The following is a 6,221-nucleotide window of genomic DNA, read 5'->3' as shown; positions in this document are numbered from 1 at the left end:
AAAAAAAAAAAAAAAAAGGAAAGTAGGAGCTATCAGGTAGCCAAAAAGTAGAATCAACCCAAGTATCCATGAAAAGATGAATGGATAAACAAAATGTGGTCTATACATACAATGGAATATTATTCTGCCTTAAAAAGGAAAGAAACTCTGACACATGCTGCAACATGGGTGAAAACTGAGACTATTCTGTTGAGTGAAATAAGCCAGTCATGAAAGGAGAAGTACTGTGTGATCCACTCATATGAGGTCCCTAGAGTGGTCAAATGCATAGAGACTGAAAGTAGAAAGGTGGTTGTCAGGCTCTGGGGAAGGAGAGAATGGGGAGGTCCTGTTTAACGGGTTCAGAGTTTCAGTTGGGGAAAATGGAAAGGTTCTGGAGATGGAAGGTGGTGATCATTGTTCAACATGAATGGACTTCATGTCACAGAACTGTACACTTAAAAATGGTGAAAGAGGGGGATGCCTGGGGGGCTCAGTCAGTTGAGCTTCCAACTCTCAGTTTTGGCTCAAGTCGTGATCTCATGGGTTGTGGGATCAAGTCCCACACTGGGCTCCGCGCTTGGCAGGGGGTTTGCTTGAGGATTCTCTCCCTCTCCCTCTGCCCCTCCCTGCACTCGCATGCACTCTCTCTCTCTCAAATAAACAAATATTTTTAAAAATGGTGAAAAATGTTATGTTATTTTATGGCCCTTCAGAATTCCTGTGGTTACACAGTGAGCATATTTATTTCATTTTAACTTTTATATTCTCATTTGCATTAAGAAATATGTAATTTTCATCAAAATGTTTAGTTTTTGTGGGAGTAGGATTTATATATTTTTCAATACTTTGAATTCTTAAGTGAAAGTCCTACACATGAATACATGAATATGAACCAAGTACCTGTCCGTTATTTGGACTAGAGCAGAGAAGAAACTGAGAGCCTAAAACTCATGTGGAAGATAGGTGAAGGGCATCAAGAGGACACTTATCTTGATGAACACTGAGTAACATACGGAACTGTTGAATCACTATTTTGTACACCTGAAACTAATATAACACTGTATGTTAACTACACTGGAATTAGAATGTTAAAAATTACATTATTGGGGCACCTGGGTGGCTCAGTCAGTTAAGTGTCTGACTCTTGGTTTCGGCTCAGGTTGTGATCTCGTTGTCATGAGATCAAGCCCCGTGTCAGGCTCCGCACTGAGAGTGGAGTCTGCTTCAGATTCTCTCTCCTTCTCCTTCTCCCTCCTGTCTGCATGCTCTCTCTCTCTAAAATAAATAAAAAAAATTTTTAAAACTACATTATTAAAAAATAAAATGCACGGAGAACTCCAAACTTCATTGTGTCCATCTGTTTCCGCCTTTCTTCCTATCATACCTTTTTCACTAGAGCTGCTAACAATTAGAAATTTGTTCATTCTGCCCCCGGTATTTATTTTTTTTAATTTTTCAAGATTTTATTTATTTATTAGAAAGAGAGAGAGCGTTCGATAGAGAGAACACAAGCAGGGGAGCTGCAGGCAGAGGCAGAGGGAGAAGCAGACTCCCTGCCGAGCAGGGAGCCCGATGTGGGGCTTGATCCCAGGACCCGGGGATCATGACCCGAGCCAAAAGCAGACGCCCAACCAACTGAGCCACTCAGGTGCCCCTGCCCTCAATATTTAATGATAAAATATAAAACATGTATTAAGAACACTTAAAAATATATAATAAAGTTGAAAGGTTTATAAATACCATGTATCCATGCATTAGATTTTAAAATTGGTATTTTGCTATATTGTTCTAATATATATATTTATTCACCTCTATCTCTATCCATCCATCTCTTGTACTTTTTTGTACTTCTTTAAGTCAGTAGCAGATTTCAGTGCATTTCATCCCCAAGTACACCAACACATGCATATCATTAGCTAGAGTTCAATATTTTTTAAGGATTCTCTTTTTCTTTTTCAGTACAATATACACATGATAAGATACATACATCTTAGTGTACCATATAATGAGTTTCACAAAAGCATATACCTTAATATGCTGTTTTATAGTAAATCCCTATCAAGACATGGTGCTCTACTGGGGTGCCTGGGTGACCTCAGTCGTTAAGCTTCTGCCTTTGGCTCAGGTCATGATCCCAGGGTCCTGGGATCGAGCCCCGCTTCGGGCTCCCTGTTCATCAGGAGTCTGCTTCTCCCTTTCCCTCTGCCCCTCCCCCCCGCTAGTGCTCTCTCTCACTCTCTCTCTCAAATAAATAAATAAATAAATATTTAAAAAAAAGGAAAGAAAAGAAATTCTTGAATGGGTAAACCAGTCTATGGTGAAAAATATCAGGACAGCGTTTGCCTCGAGGGGAACGGTGGTGAACACTGGCCAGGAAGGGGCACGCGTGAATTTTCTGAGATGATAGTAATGCACCATGTCTTTTTTTTTTTTTTAAGATTTTTATTTATTTCTTTGAGAGAGAGAGAGAGATAGTGAGAGAGAGGGGCTGTGAACACTCTTGGACACATCTTTTTGAGGACATGTGCTTTCAGATCTTAAGCGTGTAGTGCTAGGTCAGAGGATGGTGTGGTTTAGTCCATTACTTGCATTTGAAAGTGCCAGAACATTTTCCAAAACTGGTTGTACTCTTTCACACACCCTCCTCACCCCCAGTAGTGCAGGAGAGCTCCAACTGCTCCACACCCTCTCCGGCCCTTGTTGTCAGCTTTTACAGTGTTAAGCAATCTAGTGGGTCTGTCGTAGTGTGTCATTTTGTGATTGTTTTTAATGTTCATTTCCCTGACAATCACACTGAGCGCCTTTTCATAGGCTTGGCTGTCTCTGCGTCTCCCTTCGTTAAGGGTCTGCTCACAGTCTTCCCTTTCTTTTTGTACTTGTTTTTTAAAATTTTTATTATTGAGTTGTAAGAGTTTTAAATATATACTTATGTAAATTACAGATACATTTATATCTAACAAAAGACTGGAATTTGGGATATATATAAGTATATATACTTTTCTCTTTGTGGGTAAGATTTTGAGAATTTTCTTTCTTTCTTTCTTTCTTTCTTTTAAGATTTTACTTATTTATTTGACAGAGAGAAACAGGGGGAGAAGGAACACAAGAAGGGGGAGTGGGAGAGGGAATCCGATGCGGGGCTTGGTCCCAGGACCCGGGGATCAAGACCTGAGCCCAAGGCAGGTGCTTAACAACTGAGCCACCCAGGCGCCCCTAACTTTTGGGCTTTTAAAAATATATTTGCTTGCTTTCTATTTCATTGATTTGTGCTCCTATATTTATTGTTTCCTCCCTTCTCCTTAATTTGCTGTGTTATGTTTTTATGAAGAGTATTTTGGTTGGTTTGTTTAGCAGTCTGCAAACTTGGCTAGATATAAACTCCCAACTCTTTTCCCCCTCGGTGGGCTGCAACAGAATTCTTAGTTCAGTTGTTGACCTTAACTGGGCTGCTTGGCGTCTGCCTGATGCACACAGTTGGGGGATTAGTCAGTATCTTGAATAGACTTTATACACAAAATTAGGACCATCCGCCTATGGCTCTGTTCCTTCTGGAAATTGCTCTTTCACTTTATGGCTACTGGAGTCACCCCAAACTCTGCTGGTTCTTTGAGCCAATACGGCTGCAGGTTTTCTATCTGAGTTTTAGCTGTCTTACTTGGCTTGACTGGGGTCTGCCCTCAGATGAAACCGGTAAACAAAGGAAAACTCACTGGCGCTTCTTCCTTCTTCCAAGTGTAGGTTCAATTCCCCTCCAGTGTGGGCCTGCTTTTGGCTGCTCTCTGGTGCCTTCGGGCTGTTGTTTTTTTTTGTATTTGGTCAAGAGTTTAAAGTTGTTTTTAAAGTTGTTATCTGCAGGCGGGTTAATCCACTAGGAGCTAATCTGCCATTATCAGAAGCTGCAAACCCACAGTTTGTTCGTTTATAATCTCATTCCTCTCCCCGTCTCCGACCGTTCTGTTTGTAGGAGGCGATATGGCCAGATTTCTAGCGTCAGGAGCAAAACTGAAGTGCTTCTAAAACTCACAAACCGGATTACTTGGCCTCTGAATGGCTGAGCTTGCTATGTCAATATTCTTTCAAAAGAAGAACTCTCATTTCCTTCTGTTGTAGGAGCACCTAGCTAATGGAGGACTGAGTAATTCTGGGCAAAATTGGAAAGTCCATTTATTTTTTAAAAAGATTTTATTTATTTATTTGAGAGAGCGAGACCGAACGAAAGGGGGGGCAGAGGGAGAAGGAGAAGCAGATTCCTTGCTTAGCGGGGAGGCCGACACGGGGCTCGATCCCAGGACCCTGAGATCATGACTTGAACCAAAGGCAGACGCTTAACCGGCTGAGCCACCCAGGCGCCCCTGGGTGATTCTCTGTTGTGGTGAAAGGAGACCTTTTTTATGTCCATCGCATGGAACAGACACCACCTACCTCTAGAAGGAGAAAGGCCTTTTGGATGCCCTAACACAGGCCCTCGCTGCCCCAACCCCGTATGGATGTGGTGTGCTACGGTGGGTTTTGCTGTGGTGAACTAGGGACCAGGGTTGTGTGGTGTCACGTGGCGTGGTGTGTTGTGATCTGAGAGGAATCTGATGACTATGGCAGAGTCTTCCAGTAGTTACGCAGCCCCACGGGGATGCGGACCAAAGGGCATCAGAGAATGTTGATTGTCAAGATGAAGTACCAATGTGGTGGTTTCCTTATCTGCATTGGCTGCATCTCAGAAGAAAGCAAGTCTTCTGTGCCATCCTGCAGCTAGTCCGTGGGCTAACGTGGCAACCACAGTATTTTATGTCACAACAAAGTGTATAAACGCAGGGCCACACGCATCACCCATCCATCCCACTCATTCCATCCGTTATGGGGCAGAGTCAGGCACTGAACTGAAAATAAATTTTATCCGTTATTTTGCAGCTTTAAAAATGTTGAATATTTTACGTTTTCTGTTATAAAACCAATCACAACTCGCATGCCAGTTCCGATAAAAGACAAGCATGGTTTTAAAATATGTCCATGGTATCTGGGGTTTGTGGATGCCACAAATGGCCTGAATTTGTGTCCCCTCAAGGTTCATATGCTGAATTCTCACCTCCAAGGTGATGTTGTTAGGTGGGGTCTTTGGGAGGTGATTAGGTGATGAGTGTGGAGCCCCCATGAATGGGATGAGTGCTCTTATTAAAGGGACTCCACAGAGCTCCCTTGCCCTTTCCATGGTGAGAGGATAAAATGAGAATTCTACAACCCAGGGGGCGCCTGGGTGGCTCAGTTGGGTAGGCGGCTGCCTTCGGCTCAGGTCATGATCCTGGAGTCCCGGGATTAAGCCCCACATCTGACTCCCTGCTCAGCGGGGAGTCTGCTTCTCCCTCTGACCCTCCCCCCTCTTGTTCTCTCTCTCACTTTCTCTCTTTCAAATAAATGAATAAAATCTTTAAAAAAAAAAAAGAGGGGCGCCTGGGTGGCTCAGTCGTTAAGCGTCTGCCTTTGGCTCAGGTCATGATCCCAGGGTCCTGGGATCGAGTCCCACATTGGGCTCTCTGCTCGGCAAGAAGCCTGCTTCTCCCTCTCCCACTCCCCCTGCTTGTGTTCCCTCTCTCGCTGTGTCTCTGTCAAGTAAATAAGTAAAATCTTAAAAAAAAAAAAAAAAGAATTCTACAACCCAGAAGAGGGTCCTCACCCAGCTATAATGGCACCCTGATCTCAGCCTTCCAGTCTCCCAAACTATGAGAAATAAACATTTTTTATTTATAAGTCACCCAGTCTGTTGTATCTGATTATAGCAGCCAGGATGGACTATGACAGTGGACTTCAAGACTAATCACTCCATTACTCCAATATTCTGCCAGGGACTTCCAAGAGAGGCTAAACTTTTTCAAGGATCATAGGTCATGGACCTCTAATGATTTGTTTTATTTACATATTTTCATAACATGAAACTTTATGTTTCATGTGTTCTAGACGTTCTAGAACACATTCAGGAACTCTGAGTTAGAGAACAGGTTAGCCCCTCGCTGTTTGGTCTTAGTTCTCCTTTCCTCTGATAGAGCAGTTCTTGTTAAAAGCTGTCTTTGGGGGCGCCTGGGTGTCTCAGTTGGATAAGCATCCAACTCTTTGCTTTCGGCTCAGGTCATGATCTCAGGGTCATGAGATTGAGCCCCCTGGTGGACTCCACGCTCAGCAGAGTCTGCTTGAGATTCTCTCTCTCCTTCTCCCTCTGCCCCTCCCACCTCCGCTCTGGTGAGCCCTGAGCA

Source organism: Leptonychotes weddellii, chromosome 13 (genome assembly GCF_054177405.1).
Source record: "Leptonychotes weddellii isolate Sample4059 chromosome 13, ASM5417740v2, whole genome shotgun sequence".
Classification (NCBI taxonomy): Eukaryota; Metazoa; Chordata; class Mammalia; order Carnivora; family Phocidae; genus Leptonychotes; species Leptonychotes weddellii.
Note: the sequence above shows the minus strand (reverse complement) of the source record.